This window comes from Aedes aegypti, chromosome 2 (assembly GCF_002204515.2).
Source record: "Aedes aegypti strain LVP_AGWG chromosome 2, AaegL5.0 Primary Assembly, whole genome shotgun sequence".
NCBI lineage: Eukaryota > Metazoa > Arthropoda > Insecta > Diptera > Culicidae > Aedes > Aedes aegypti.
In genome coordinates, this window is record NC_035108.1 from 265,025,794 (window position 1) to 265,043,199 (window position 17,406).

Genomic DNA, 17,406 nt, shown 5'->3' on the forward strand with positions numbered 1-17,406 from the left:
TTTGTTAGTCGAAGAGGATCTCCAGCAGCATTCTACTCCGACAACGGAACCTGTTTCAGGGGTGCCAACAATCTGCTGTGTGAACAGATTCAAGCCCTTCACCAGGACTGTGCGGTAACTTTCACCAATGCAAAGACTTCGTGGCATTTCAATCCGCCCTCTGCACCTCACATGGGAGGATGCTGGGAGCGTATGGTACGCTCCGTCAAAACGGCAATGGCGGCTATAGCAGATCATCCACATCATCCAAGTGACGAAGTGCTTGAGACTGTGCTACTAGAAGCTGAAGCAATCATTAACTCGCGACCGCTCACCTACGTTCCACTCGATGACGCAGATCAAGAGGTTTTAACACCGAACCATTTCCTACTCTACGGGTCGACGGGAGTGGTTCAACCAAGGTCAGCATTAACAATAGAAGGATCTACATTGCGGGACAGCTGGAAACTCTCACAATACTTGGTGGATCTGTTCTGGAGGCGATGGGTGCGGGAGTACTTACCAACTTTGACCAGGCGAACAAAGTGGTTCCACCCGATAAAACCGTTAGAAACCGGAGATGTAGTGCTCGTAGTTGATGACACCAAACGAAATGGATGGCTACGAGGACGGATCATTGAAGTAATGAAGGGGAAGGACGGACAGACCAGGAGGGCAGTAGTTCGAACCAAAGACGGATTGTTAACGAGGCCTGCTGTTAAGTTGGCAGTACTGGACGTACAGGCAAACCGGAAGTCGTGCCTAGATGCAGGCTCCCCGGAACTTCACGGGTGGGGGAATGTTAAAGAACCACAGGGCAGCAACGTTTGGTGAGTTCCGTATCACCCGCAGTTGTCGAATTGACGGCTGGTAAATGAAAGCGTAGATGGGAGAAAGAATGACGTAGCAGGCAGACGAATGATGAGGCAGAATTGAGAATCGAACAAATAGCAAATCAAGTGCAGGTGGAATTGAACTGAAGAATTTCTAGTTAGTGACTAGGTAAATTGTTTATCCTACTTAAATATTACGTAAAATTGTTCTAATTATTATTACATTTAATAGTATCTTAAACCTAGTAGTACGGAATTGAAGCGTATGAATTCGTTATTTCCTATAGCTACATTCTAAAAGTAAGTAATGCAATACAATTGAATTCTAAAGACTAATTGTTCGATGATGGTTGATATTAGGTTAATGCAATAACGCATTGCGGTTTTTTGAATTGTTTCGGCTAGAAATAAGAAGGACACGAAAATGTGAGTAAATTGATTTGTGCAAATTATCTCCTAAATTACTCATTGCAACATAATTGCAGCTTTGAAGCTGAAGTAACTGCTATCAAGACGTGTCACGACCTTCCTTACGTTATCCGAAACACTTAGTTTTGTTTACATAGCGTCGTAGTTTTTAGTTAAATTATGTCTTATGTGTCTCTTAGGTTAATGCATGCCAGTGTTCGTAATAGTCTTAGGTCACTTACGTTTAGTTTCCCATCTAGTCAGTCTGAGTCGTAGTCTCTTCGGGTCGCAAACTTGGCACCGGTTTGGGATACTAAATATTTAAATCATTATTAGACATTCAAGTTATTCTACTTGATTTCTTTATCTTTACTCACCGATCGACAGCTGTTGGAATTACCTGTCATCTCGGCGTAAGTTGGTGTGTGTAGGGGTTTAAGGTTGCTGTGTGGAAGGTGCGCGCTGGCAACAAGGGGCTTGCCAACACTCCCCCCAGGTACGTCGACCTGCTGATCGACTACTTATCTTCGCGCATAACGTCTAATACAGCTAACTTAACCACCGGTCTTTCGTAGACACCGGTAGCAGTCCTTACCGTTGCTGATCGTACTTCCCCATCTCGACCAGGGCGAGTTGCGATCACCCTACCCTTGGGCCAACAGTTGCGAGGGAATGTTGAGTCCACAATTACGACTACGTCGCCGATCTTCACTGATGGCGATCTGGAGCTGTACCATTTCGTCCTCCTAGTAATCTCCAGTAGATACTCAGCAATCCATCTTCTCCAGAACTGGTTGGCGATAATCTGAGACGTACGCCAGCATTGACGTACGATGGTACCACTGTCGCTGAGCATGGTGAGTGGTTTTGACCCATTAGAGGTGCCTAGCAAAACGTGGTTAGGGGTGAGAGCAGGGGCAGCGTTGTCTTCGATCGGAACGTGTGTGAGTGGTCTCGAATTAATAACGTTCTCGATTTCGGTCAGGGCGTTGCGCAAAACTTCATCTGATGGTCGACGTGGCAGGTTTAGAGATTTCAAACTGTTCTTCACACTGCGGATAAGCCGCTCCCAGCACCCACCCATATGCGGCGACATAGGTGGATTGAAGCACCAAGCGGTTTCTGAAGTGGTGAACTCCTTCATCATGGTTTCAAGGTCGAGCTCCCCTTCAACGCGGCTTAACTCTCTGCTCGTACCAACGAAATTGGTCCCTCGGTCGCAGTATATGTAACGAGGAATTCCCCGGCGGGCGATCATGTTACGAATGGCCATTATGCACGAGTCTGTGTTGAGCGAATGGGCTATCTCAATGTGCACTGCTCGCGTAGTCATACAGGTAGCCAGAACTCCCCAGCTTTTTTCAACTCTTCGACCGACTGCGACCTCCATTGGCCCAAAATAGTCTATTCCTACGTGAGTGAACGGTCGAGAGTAGGCAGCTAATCTTGCATCGGGCAAATCGGCCATTATTGGAGCGCTCGGTATGGCATGATCGTTTTTGCAGCGCTGACAGTTTCTTCTCACCTTGGCACATGAAACGCGTACTCGAGAAATTGAAAACTTCTGACGCAGTTCATTGACTACAGTGTCTTGGTTGAGATGATGATATTTGTTATGGAAGTGGTTGATGATTAAAGTGGTTAGATGATGGTCACGGGGTAGAATGATGGGGTTTTTCGCTTCTTCGGTAATGAAGGAACATGCGGTGGTACGACCACGCATGCGCAAGATACCGCTATCATCTATGAAAGGAGATGATTTAAAGAGAGAACTGCTTCTCGAGATTTGTTGACCTCGGGTCAGGCTGGCGATCTCCCCGACAAAGTTATCCCGTTGAGCTTGACGTATAAGAATCTTTTCGGCTGCACTTAGCTCCTCCATACACAATGGACCAGTGTGGATTGGATGATGCTGCAATTTGCGTCGACAGTTGGCTGAAAACCGAAGCAAAAACCCTACAACGTTGACTAGACGTTTCCAGCTGGAATAATTGGTCAAACAAATCGCAGGCGCCATCGTTGTAATGTGTGCAACCAGATGTGGACGGAGCTCTTCTTGTGTAGTCTTGCTGATTTCAATCTGCTGTGGCCAACATGATTCACTCCTCCAGAGGAATTCGGGGCCCTTGAACCATCTGCTGCTAGTGGTAAGGTTGGGTCGTCCCTGCCACTTCGTGGCGTCGTCAGCCACGTTTTCCTTCGTTGATACCCAGCGCCACTCGGATGCCTCCGTGGAATCAAGAAGCTCGCTAACTCGATGCGCTACGAATTGTGTGAATCGACGGTGGTCTGAGTTGATCCAACACAGTACATCTCGAGAATCTGTCCAGAACAAGCGTCGAGTTGCTTCAATGGATAGTGCCTCTGCTACTGTTCGTGCAAGTCTCGCTCCGAGAACTGCGGCCTGTAACTCAAGTCTGGGAATGGACTGGAACTTTAATGGCGCGACTCTAGTTTTAGCTGTGACTAGTGCACATTCAACTTCCTTGCCGTTAGAAAACCTCATATACGATACAGCAGCGAATCCGTTTTCACTGGCGTCAACAAACGTGTGTAGTTCACAATCGGTAAATTTTCGAATATGGTAGCATCGTGGTATTTCGACGCCTTCTACTTCAGGTAGCACTCGCAACCACTGTTGCCATTTCGCAAAAAGAGTATCGCTGATTTCTTCATCCCATTGGGTTCCAGAACGCCAAATTTCTTGCAATAGCATCTTGAGATAAATCAGAAAATGAGCTATCAAACCGAGGGGATCGAAAATCGACATGAGTACCCTCAGAACTTCTCTTTTCGTGGGACAACGTTGTCCTTGTAGAAGCATTTCGTCGTGGCGTGTCCAGGCTACTTTATACGTGAACGTATCCTTGTCAGTGCACCACCACAGTCCTAGAACTTTTTCTGCTATCACCTCGGCTGATAGATCGAGATTCTTCGATTTCACGTCATCCTCTCCTAACGACTGCAAAACCAATTGGGAATTACTTATCCAGTTGCGGATCTCGAAACCGCCTTCAGCGTGGATATATTTGACCTGATGCGCTAAATCGACCGCCTCTTTCTCTGTCTTTACGCTCACTAACATATCGTCTACGTAGTGCCGTTTGATTATAGCTTCTACCGCTTGTGGGTATTTACCAACGAACCGTCCGGCGTTCAGATTTTTGACGAACTGCGCGCTGCTAGGCGAACAGCACGCTCCGAAGGTCATGACATCCATTTCGAAAACGGCGGCTTTTCCAAATTTATCCCTCCAGAAAAAGCGCTGACAGGACCGATCCTGTTCCCGGATTTGTATTTGGTGGAACATTTCGCGTATGTCACCGGTAAGCCCAATTGGATGTTCCCTGAATTGTAGAAGTATGGAAAACAGTGAACACAGCTGATCTGGGCCTTTCAGGAGGACAGAGTTTAGGGATACACCGAAAATGGTGGCTGCTGCGTCCCAGACTATCCGTATTTTCCCCGGTTTGTTCGGATTGAACACCGGGAATACTGGCAGATACCAGACACGTGAAACCGGTTTCTCTTCTTCCTCTTTGGTTAACTGCCGAATGTATCCTTTAGCAATGTATTCTTCAATCTTCTGGTCCAGGGCTTTCCCAAGTTCTGGATTCTTGGCCATACGCTTCTCTAGTAGATGATATCGGCGAAGCGCCATAGGCCTACTATCCGGAAGACGGAAGTCATCATAGCGCCAGAGCAAACCTGTCTCATAACGATTGCCGTTCAAGTTAGTTAACGATTCCAGCATTTTGTTACTGCGTTGATCTTCTAATGAAAGTAGAGCATGACTAGGCTTCATTACTCCCATACTGTCTAGAGCGAAATATTCTTTCATTGCCTGGTGCAGGTCCTCATCCAAATGATCTTCGCGCGATCCTACATGAAACGAATAGTGCACCATATTTGGTACGTTTTCGTTATCGCTGCCACCGCATACGGTCCAGCCTAGTCGCGTCTTTATAGCTATTGGTTGTTCCACTTTGCCTTCTCGACACTGCAGCACTAGGCTGACGTGGGCGTGCTTTAGTCCAATCAAAATTCGTGGACGGGCTGCTTCATAGGGCTCTATGGGTAGGCCCCGCAAACACGGATACCGTTCCATCATTTTCACAGCATCTAGGGATTGTCGCGGCAATTGTAGTCCCTGTACGGTCCGCACATCATCTAATTTGAACCTTTTCGCTCCGGTGTATACGCCAGCAATCGAAACAGAAATAGCGCGAGAATCCTTTTCGCATCGTTCGGTACCACCAGTCCATCGAAGATACAATGGACTTTCAACTCCATCCAGCTCAAGTTCATTGGCAAGTTCCTCATCCATGAGAGTAAGCTTTGAGCCTTCGTCCAAGAAGGCAAACGTCTGAATACAACCGCTTTTTCCATAGAGTACGACTGGAAGGTAACGAAACAGGGAATTGTTGGTGCTGGATCGGTGGCTATTGCACTCATGCCGTGCCGAACTCGTAGACGGTTGGTGCCGTTCACATCCATCACTCTTCGGATTTGATTCGTTTTCCTTTTGATTTTCATTATGAAGCAGCTCGTGGTGTTTACGCGTACAGCCATTCTTTCCGCAAGCTCTGGCCTTACATACACCATTGTGTTTTTGCAGGCATCGTCGACACAAAGCGAAGTCACGTACTACGGCCCACCGAGAGTCTCTGGACAGCTCCAAAAATTGTTTGCATTTCCACAGTTCTTTGCAACTAGACTTGCAAACTAGGCACCCGTTCATATCATTCCGAACGTTGTCGATGTCTGGCTTTAATTCCGTTTCGTTTGATTCCAGGTGAGCGTTCAAGAATCCGGCACTTTTCTTAGTAGGTCTTGAGTCGTTGCGCGAGGGTTTGAATTCCTGAATCGCTGGAATAGTCACAGTACTTGCCGCTTCCGCCAAGGAATAGATCCAGTTCCCAAAGGTTGCCAAGTTGACTCTTGGTAGTGTATAACGATATTTGGCCCAATCTAGTTTTATTGATGGCGGCAATCTGGACACGAGTTGATGCAACAGTGATACATTATACATGTGCTCTTCCAATTCGCATGCATCGACTATGGCACAAAAGTTTTGAACTTCAACCGCAAAATCCATAATCGTTTCGAGTTTGTCTTCCTTCAGTGACGGCAGAGCTGTGATTTTTGCTATGAGCGAATGGACAATGGCTTCGGGCTGCCCGAAACGCATGCGCAGCGTGTCTATTACTCCTTTCACATTAGACGGATGCATTAAACGGCTCTTCACTGCATCATACGCTTTTCCTGTTAGACTTTTCTGTAACCGGACTGTATTTTCTGCGTCCGTAAACCCACACATGGCAGTTGTGTTGGTATACGACGAGAAAAATATGGGCCAATCTTCTGGATTCCCGGAAAAGCTTGGCAGGTCTTTAGATATCGCTTGACGCGCGGCCAGTTGCTTTCTCGAAAGAGGGCATGGGTCATCGAAGTCTTCTTCAACTCTTGGCTCTCTTCTAGAACATGACGGTCGATATGGATCTCCAACGACGCTTGATATTGGCACGTGTGGACGTGTTAAATCTTCCACTTCTCGATGCGTTGCAAACACTGCCCTGTCGACCGATGTACGTTGACTGCAGATTCCAACAGTCGGCGTGCTGGTTGGATTTGCAGCTCCACTGGACATCGCTCTTATCGAAAAGGTTCTCCCGTTTGTCCAATGATCCTGTCGTGAAGAAAATGACTGCTCTCTCGGTACTGCCAACTGATTCAGCATCTCTATAGCACACGGATTTTGTGTAGAGTGCCTCTCTGGATCGAACACTTCGGGGTAACTCGGCATATTTTCTTCTCTTTGCTTATTGTTGCCATGCACCCAATCGCGTACTCGGCTTAGGCTGCTACTAGCTCTGGAACTAGTCTTGGAGCTCCTCTCGCTTGCTGCTTCTTCGAGCAAGGCATACTTTCGTTCGAGAAATTCTTTGGCCAGTTTTTTTTCCTCCTCCAACTTCTGCATTTGAAGCTTTAGAAGGGTTCTAGATGACCTGCGTGACGATGAAGACGACAAGGCACTAGACGCACCGCTGATGATCACTTCCTTGTTATCGATCTGTTGTCGAACCTTGCTGAAAGGCTTCCCGATGTCCCGTGGTTCAACTCCATCATTTACACCACCGACGGCATCCACTGTGGAACTTCGCTGGTCTTTCGTAGTTGATCCCATTGACGTCTTCGGTTCTTGTGTACCCGTGCTGTCCTTAGCATCGTAAGCTGATGGAAGCTGTTTGCTGGAAGTAGATCCCGATCGTTGAGCCCATTTTGCAGATACACACTTTGGACAGCTCCAACTATGGTCTGCTACTTCCTCCGTAACTCCAACACAGCCAAAGTGATGCCACTTGTCGCAATTGTCACATTGCACCATCTCGTCACTATCTGGACCTTTGCATGACATACAAGTTCGACCAGCTAATGTCCGATCCGTCGCCGATGTCTCCTCAGGAACTCCCGTGACCACTATCGACACATCACCACTATTGACCACTTCATCGATTTTTGCTTTTGAACTCTTGCCCTTCCTCGACAACTTGACATTCTTCCCGGAACCGTGTGCTTCGCGACTCGACATTTTCGCAATAATAAACGAAAATTATAATATTGGTTGTCTGAACCAACCAACACTGGTACTGCAAGGGTTAATTTCCGAAACTATAACCACCGATGAATGAAACGCAGTGACTTGACGTAATTATGCGGTAGGTTATAATTTTCCTGAATGGTAACAATAGTAAATACATACATAGTCTATTAGTCTTAGTTTTGTTTACATAGCGTCGTAGTTTTTAGTTAATTTATGTCTTATGTGTCTCTTAGGTTAATGCATGCCAGTGTTCGTAATAGTCTTAGGTCACTTACGTTTAGTTTCCTATCTAGTCAGTCTGAGTCGTAGTCTCTTCGGGTCGCAAACTTGGCACCGGTTTGGGATACTAAATATTTAAATCATTATTAGACATTCAAGTTATTCTACTTGATTTCTTACCGTCACAGTTCAAGACAAATGCAATGCAATCGATATATTTATGGTTATGATCACCTTCTACGTATGCTCGTAGTATCCAATTCACCTAGTGTAGATTTACTAATTTTAAACTATTGTTTTCCTCATAATATATGACAGTTACCTCCAAGTGTTGTTAATTCACACTTTTAGAAATAAAATAAAGGATATTTGAACGAATTCACTCGTAATTCAAGAATTATTTCAGAGAATCAATATTTGGGAGACTAACTATTCGTCTTATGTTTTGCTCTTTATCTTTACTCACCGATCGACAGCTGTTGGAATTACCTGTCATCTCGGCGTAAGTTGGTGTGTGTAGGGGTTTAAGGTTGCTGTGTGGAAGGTGCGCGCTGGCAACAAGGGGCTTGCCAACAATAGTATTACGGTTGTTAAGAAAATTTTCCAGTTTGCGGTAGCCGCAGAGTTCTACCGCAGCTGTCAAAGTTCTACCACAGGCTTCGAAATCATTCCATCATTGAAGCAAAAATTCAATCATAGTATGCTTGAAAGAGAAAACGCTATGAAAAATAGCAACAAACAACCATCATCAAGACGGTATCCAAGGTATCATAGAAGCCTACTGATGATTTACCAGTGCAAATCAGTGATGTGACAGCTGCGGTAGCTTTTCGTTGAACCGTAAAACGGAAAGTTTTCCCTAAAATTGCAATAAAATTTTTATTACTTTCAAACTCGTAATTGAAAATTCAAAAATATGTGTTAAAATTCAAGTTATGCACGATGTTCTGTGAAAATTTCATTCAAATCACCCCATAAATAACTGAGATCTAGCTTACCAAAGCTGTTCATTTTGTTTGAAATTCCAAAAAGTTGCAAATGATTTGTCCAATACTGTAGATGCCGTAGTCCGGGGTAATATTGAACAATTTTTTGGATTCTTATTTGGATCTTAAAAATTTTATTAGGAAATGCATGTGTTGCAAGTTTTATATTTTCAAAACAAGTACTGACACCCAATGCACGTGTCTACATACTGTTATTTGTTCTGTACAAGTTTAAAGTATGTTTGAAAAAAAAATATTAAGTGTTTTTTTTATTTAGTTGATATGGGGTTAAATTGATCACCCATGAAAACAACGTTTAGTAATATTGAAAATATCATTACTTACTAAAATAATGGTTTCTGCAGCCGAATTTGAAGACCAGACTCTTACAAGTCATTTACTTTTTGAGTTATTTCAATACTTAAAACACCCTAAATCCTGCAGATATTTCTGCATTCTTTATAGTAGTTTGTGGATTATGCTCAACTGAACATATTTATAAAAGTTTTGATAAAAGAATCGTTTTCGGCGATGTCATTTTCAAAAAAACTGCTCATATCCTGTTTATTTTGTTTTCATAACTCATGTGAGACATGACTCTTTGAGCGTGTTATCCATAATCATGAAAATCATTGTTAGCGTCAAGCATGGGAAAATTCACTCACTCACCCGAACGCCACCGATAAAAAATAGCAAAAAATCTGCTGCTACCGAACATTCAGTGACAGCTGAACCGTACTGAGTGGAGTGTACCATGAAAGCGTCGAAACCGATTGTGTAAAAGCGGGAATCGGAAGGAACACGAAGAGAAGTGAATACCAATACACTTGTATCTGCGAGGCACGAGTGAACGCATTTAGCATCTTTTCGCCGAATGCATTGAACTGACTGAGCGGATTCCGACTCACTGAATCATTCCGTGGTGTGGATTGCCAGTCAGTGAACGCTCATCAGCACTCAAACCCGAATGCCACTCGAACGGAATCAGAATGTAAACAATCATTCGGTATTGCATTCGACTGCTTTCGGCTTTCAGAATCGGTAGCGACTTGATTAGTTGCCGTTTTTGTGTCGCTTAGTGCTCGCCGATGAAGCAGAAAGGGCACTGGAATTTGAAACGTTCGGCTTGGTTATGGTGAAACATCTCGGAATCTAAAGATGGCCGTAACAATGGCCGACTTGTGTCCCTACTTACGTTTTCAAAGGCACTAAACTGGAGAAATAGTTGGCAAACGTTTCTGATCTTCTTATTTTAAGCTTTCTGCTAGTGCACAAAGCCAAAATAAAAAGTATATTGTTGTTGGATGCATTCTTCACGAGATTTGTGCCCTTGAAGTTCCAGTGCAATCGTAGAAGTTGATTCTAAACTGTTTCACCTTAAAGAAACGGCAGTCTCGCTCCCGACTGTGCGTGGAAGCGAGTGAGGGAAACACAATAACTGAGTGCGCTTTTCCCATGCTTGGTTAGCGTTAGCGTAGTTACGGTATACTTCGTAGATTGAATACTAGCAATATACATGTGTCATTTGATAATCTCATCCAGACCGCTTTCAGGATCAAGGCTGGGAAGTAAACCTTGGCACAATCTTAAACAACATTACCAAATTCAAGAATATTGCTACTCCTGGCCACGCCCATCTACCGTAACTTGGGATAGGGGAAGGAAATGTTGATGCAGCACTAACAGCACTTAGCACTATGGCACAAAACTCCCAACTGGTGGAGAACGTGTCTTTGGTGCCGGCCTTCTGATAGCACTTACTTAATGAGAGGCCACCGACTCAGCGACGCCCTCATAAGGTCCGTAGCACTTATGGTGGGGGTTGGGAGGGATATAAGGTCAGATCAGGATTCGCCTGAAAAGCTGGCGATAGACCCAGAGCATTTGTGGTTAGATGCTAATAATTTAATCATTCAAATCCCGGCATTCAAATGAGGGAAACATATGTTTTATTTACAGTTTATTTGATTACACTTCGAAACCGGTTGTGATTTTCTGCTCAGAAAACCGTAACAAGCAGAACCGTTCCCTGACATCGGATTAACAAAAAAACGTGTAATAGCCTACATTGAATACATAACACTGTCAGGCAAGGCGGGTTCAATTCTCTGGCTACAGAGTACAATGCACACACCTTGCTATCAGGTGCGTTTAAATCGACAAGCAAAAGACAAAGACGAAAAAGGAACACCCAACACGACCAATTTTACGACATGCGACAGGCCGATGCGCGTTGATCTAACAAATATACCGTATTATATCGAATAAACGAGAGAAAAAGATGTCGAATTACAACGCGAAATTCAGTCGCGCAAAACAGCATAAAATGAAGAAAATGTGAAAATTGTGTCATATTCCATTCAGGCTTGGACCTTTTGATTTCGTGATCGCGAACTGACGATACACAACATTATCCATAATCATGAAAATCATTGTTTCCAAAGGTTGAAAAATTACAATTCAATTTTTGCAAAACCCGCAATGTTTGTTAGATCATGAATAGAAGGAAGTGAATCACCATTCATGCATTGAAAATATTTCATCGATAAATGTTCAATTGAACTTTTTACGAGGAGGGTCATTGCAATCAATGTTACCCCGCTGATCAATGTTACCCCAGAATACGGTACTGATTAATAACCATTTGCACCATTTTGTGTTGACCTTTTTTGTGCTGTTCAGATGCTCCATATCCCCAGGAATGCCCTCCATTTAGTTTTGTATGGTATATTTTTTTATATTAACGGTCCAGCGGAGCACCGTGTGGTTCAAGTCCGCCGCACTGTAATGTACCGCCGCCGCGACGCAACCAATCGACGTCGAATGTTTGCTTCGCTTCTTTTTCCAACGGCGCGCAATGCACACACAACACATGGATGAGCTACCTACCTACTTGCTATCTGGAGGAACGCGTGAACCATTCGATGCGGCGTATCAACTACTAATATGATTTCCAGGGTTGCCAGTGAGTCGTGATAAAGTGGTGACGTCGGTCACTGGTGAAACTTGATAAGAACATAGAATCTGATCAATGATGGGTATGTATTGAAGAATATAATTTAAAATCCTTCAAATCACGTTTTTGTTACAGTTAATACCAACAGAATCAAAGAGTGAGTTTTATTTTGAACTAAGTACGCTTTTTCCATATAATGTGTTATGGCAATTTTTAACGAACGAGGATTTATTTTTTAGATGATTTGTCCAATCCTCCTAGTTGTTTTTTTTTTTGCTTCAATCATGATTTCTATGTTTTGTGCACTTTGCGAGATATTTTTAAAGCAAATCTTATGATTTTTTCTTTATGTTTTTTTTTTGTAATTTTGCGTTGAATTGGATAATTCAGTTGAACGCTTATCACAAATAGTTCAATCCAAAATCCTTCAAAGTTAAAAAATATTGAGTTTTGAAAGTTTTTGGAGGAAAACAATTGGCATGCGAGAAATGCTTGTTTTGATTAACTATAGACCTGCTTGAATTCAGTCTTGAAAGTTTTGTTAGAAGAATTATACAAATTTTAGCTATAACTCATAAGCTACATATGATTCTCGGCCTTAGCCGATTGGTTAGAGTCCACGGCTACAAAGCAAAGCCATTTGTATTAGGTTCAAGTTACTCCGTATTATGGTACAAGTTACTCCGCCTTTTCTTACTTCAGATTTCTAAGGTACTCAAATGTTACTTAACATTTCCATGGACGAATAACGAAAATACCGCATTACGAATTGAAAAAAAGATCAGTATGTATATTATTATCTGTCGATTTGTGTTTATCATTCGATACACCAAAGATATCTTATCAGCGCACGATTCATTGACTGCAGCGCTATTGACATGAAATTGAGCCTATTTCAGCTAACCTAGGCAACGTGCACCGGAGTTTGATGTCATAACGTTGGTTGGATTTTATCGATTATTTTGACGCATTGAATTTCGTGAGAGATTGTACGTTACACTGATGCAAATTTTGAAGCATTTGCTCCCATATGCTTGAACCATGTTATGGTTAATTCCCAAGTTAGATTTTTCAAGCTCTAACGAGGATAATACTTGCCCAAACATACATTTATTTTCAATACACAATCATCCCAAATTTGTAAAGATACCCGACCAGTGAATTACAACAGCATTGTTTCAGAGTTTATCACTCAGATATAACGCATTTTCTAACAAAACATGTTATAATATTGACTTGTTTTTAGTTAAAATAACAAAAATTATAACAAAATTTCTTCCACATTATACATAATTGAAACAAAAGATGTTATATTTTAAACAAAAATATAACTCAATATGCTTAGAATTGAACAAAATTGTAAATCATTGTGTTTTTGTTATAATTTGTTATAATTTCCTCCAGCAACTCAAAGTGCTTTTAACAAAAATGAAACAAAATTTGTTATTTGTAACAGATCTTGCTATAATTGTGATAACATTTTCTTGTAATCAACTGATCAGAAAAGCAATTGCTATTCGATTATTTATAACACAATGTGTTATTTGTATAATTTTGATACAATTTTGTTGTAATGCAGTGGTCGGGTAAGCTATTTATAACCTGTATTCCATTTTTCGCAGGAGTTTAGTAGCACTGGTATTGGAAACGTAGTTATTGAGAACACAAACGGAGAAGAGAGCTTTATCATTTATTTTTTATATCGTCCAACATAAATAGACTACATACAATAATTTCTTACATACTGTGGATTACTTCTATTGTCCTTAAGTCGTTTTTAGCTGCTCTTTGGACATAGTAAAGCCAATTAATTCGAAATGTACATTACACAGACGTATCATACGCTTAATTATTCCGTTTTGAGCATAGTTCGTTCTGTTTGATTGTTTGAAAATAATTTTCTTGTTCCTAAATGCCGAGAGGGTGTGTAGAAATTTAATTGAGAGACGAGTGCAGTTCAAAATAATGTTGTTGATAAAAAGAATCATTGCAAATTCCCGGTGTTGCTAAAATGTCTTCAAGTTGATGAGCATGAAACGTGCTTCATATGACGGAAGTAGCAGTACAGTCCAATTCAATTTCCGAAGGGCGTATAAAAGGAATTGCTTCTGTACTGATTCTATGCATTCTTCGTGCATTACATGGTACGGGTTCCATACTAGGTGACAGTATTCCAGAATTGGTCTTACACATTTAATGTACAATAGTTTAACCCTCTAATACCCAAATTTTTATTTTCGATTGAAGTATTATTTTTCGTTATCTAAAATCGTTCTAAACACGTTTTGGGCATTTATTTATTTTTGTTCGCAAATTTTTAAATTTTGGTTTTTGATTTTTATAATTTTTATTTTTGAACATCCCTAGCTTTTTTCATTTTTTTCTTGAAGCCTTTTCTAGTTGTGGATTTTTGGCAATAATAAAAATTTAAATTGTTACGGTATTTTTAAAAATATTAAATCTTTAATTTTTTTTCGGAGCGTATTTTATTTCCCGTGTAACTAACGGAAAAACAGGTTTGAAATGATTTTAATACCACCATGCTCTTCTTTTGTGATAGGTTAATCGTAGAAAAATATAAAAGTTACGATTTTTTATATTACACGTTAAATGAAGCCCAGGCATTTGTAGATTATATAAGAATGCAATTTTTCAAACAATTTCTAAAAATACAAAAAAGTTTCAAAAGTCATAAAAACTTTTCTTATATGCGTGTTATGAGTTAAGGTATAAGCCAAAAATAAAATCATTTTGATTTCCGGGCTACGAAAAAATACACAAAATTCCAAAGTGTACCCCGTCTAAAGGCGGGGTTGGGTATTAGAGGGTTAATTGTATATGGGCCTTGAAAATTGATGCTGAACCTCTTAATGAAGCCAAGCATATTGTTTGCTTTGTTTATTATGGAATTTCAATGTTCTACAAAAGTGAGTTTTCAGTCTAAGATAACGCCCAAATCCCTGACAAATTTACACTTCTGCACTATTTGAATTCTCAAAAATACTTCAATTGAAGGTGTCACATGTTTTCGACTAAATGCAATTGAGTTACATTTTTTGACAGACTGGAGGAGTAGACGATATTTTTGCACCAAGTGAAGAATAAGTCAATTTCAGCTTCGCTAGAATTACTTTCTTCCTCGAAGAGCTACATGTCGTCGGCATATATAAGAAATTTTATTTTTTTCAAGTGTAATGGAAATGTCATTTACATGCAAAATAAAAATAAGTGGGCCTAAATGAGAACCTTGTTGTACTCCAGAGGCTACAGAAATGGCTGCTGTTGACGCGCTATGCCTACATAAATGATAATATTAGAAAACTAATAAGAAGAATATAGTTACGAGAATTGAATTGTCAGTTAGAAATTGAAGTACTATTATTATAAATCTAGAAAATCATTGAAACACAGTTAGTGGAAGGAAGCACTGTAAATTGTGTGTAATAATGATAATTTTGATGTGAAATGTTTTTTTTATAAACAAAACTTTTGTTTAAGTTAATCTTCAAAAATACTGCGTTTTGATCCGCTATAAAAAGCTGTGCATCAATTGAATCCCACCAAATCAGTTGCCGAGAATTTATTTTGAAAGCGCACTATTTGTTTCCTATGTGATAGATATGACTGGATCCAATTCAAGAGTCCTGGCTCCTCCGAGCTTTGAATCTATCTTATCTTAAATTTTCCATGAGGGTGGAAACTTTCATCAACTCCTGTAGTATATCCCTTCAACCTTGTTTTCGATCATCATTAACTGACCGATAAATTGATCTGTCCTTAGAACTTTAAGAAATTAAATAATTCCTCTACAGCTATATGTTTCTATATGCTATGGCTAAGTTTTCTGATAACACAGCGTAACAAAGATTACATTTTGCATGTCTTAAGGATTAAATTATGTGTCTCTAGTAGATTTATTTCATAGCTGGACAGCTCCAAACACGGGATATCGTCAAAAATAAAGATATCAACATCCAACAAACAAGTTGTATAAAAGTGAAGCTATTTTGGAGTGTAATATTGCGTAGGGTCGGCGTACCAGTAGCTAATAACTATAGAAAAACGAACAATTAAGCCAGCATTGATATTTTGAAGTCGTCTGAATGCCTCTATTGAAACACATGTGCTTAGTAGTGCTATTTCTAATTTATGTTCCTATGGAAGCACTAGCTTCACAACGCATGCAAAACGTCAATCAAAATCATATTTAAAAAAAGCATTTATATTTTTCTTAGCATTGATCGAGAAAACCCCTTAACCCCTTTCTTTATTTGGTTTGATAAAAAATAGTTCATTTTACACTCCGTGCAAATGTTTGGGGTCGCTCCCTGAAACATATGAAAGTGTTTTGTTCATATATCTGTGATAACATGTTTTATTGGTACTCTTTATGGCTCATTTGGTAGGTAATGTGATATTCTTGCTTCGTATGCATTTCGACCAGGTATTTTTATAGATTTTGTTTACTAATATTTTACTTGGAGTTGACATTTGCCAAAAATCACACTGAAAAAAGCTTATTTTCTCAGCTCCAAATCGAACAACATTTTAAAACAATACGGCATTAGAACCATAATATATAATGGGGACGGACCTGGTGTAGTGGTTAGAACACACGCCTCTCACGCCGAGGAAATCAGCATTGTTTTTAATGTGTGTTTTCATTGCAAAATTTTACAAATTCAAATAGAATTTAGTACCGTCAAACGGGGTAACTTGCAACAGGGGTGAAACTTGCAAACACGACGACATGTAACTGAATTGACGTTTTCTAAAGCATTAAGTAAAAATATTTTTATTTGTTACACCGGTTAATGACCTTAGTTATAAAAAGAAAGGTTTTGGTGAGGATTTTGTTATTATTTCTACTCTAGTTGGTTTTGCTGGAGGAGAAAATCATATCACACATTTGATCGTATAAAAACAAGACTGAAAATCGTTCCTAGCACCACACAAACAGGATATAAATATTATTCAAGGTATTTGCTATTCACAACAGTATTTAATAGTGTACAAAAGGACTATAAAAAAGTTTTGTTAATTTCCACGTTTAAACCCTGAAAATAATTAAAAACGTTTTTGAGTACCCTTGAGGGGTAACTTGCAACAGCAATTTTATTCTCAATGGTAAGATGTTTTCTGCCGCTTGTCATCAAAAACACATGAAAGAGCCAGATTGGCCATTTATTTGTAAAATTACATTAAAATTGTTGAACCTCAACCAACTTATTACACGTTTGGTATAAAATACTAGAAAAGTTACATGAATTGCATTATTGTTGGAATTTATTATATTTTCTTCGTGAAAACTATGATTAATTCAAAATATCTGTATCAAATGTAACTTGCAGATCTGTCATTGTGAACTTTTTGCATAACATATAAAGATAGCTACTTTCAATGACCAACAGAGGCCATTTC

At 40.4% G+C, this 17,406-nt stretch overlaps 1 long non-coding RNA gene across 1 annotated transcript; it reads right to left on the bottom strand.

The window, feature by feature from the left end:
* Positions 1–8,127: 8,127 nt before the first annotated feature.
* On the bottom strand, positions 8,128–8,544 carry LOC110676572. Its single transcript, XR_002500525.1, has 3 exons — positions 8,366–8,544; positions 8,224–8,308; positions 8,128–8,170 (listed from the first exon to the last, which is right to left on the bottom strand). It is a non-coding gene; the product is annotated as an uncharacterized LOC110676572 (long non-coding RNA).
* Between the last annotated feature and the right edge of the window lie 8,862 nt (positions 8,545–17,406).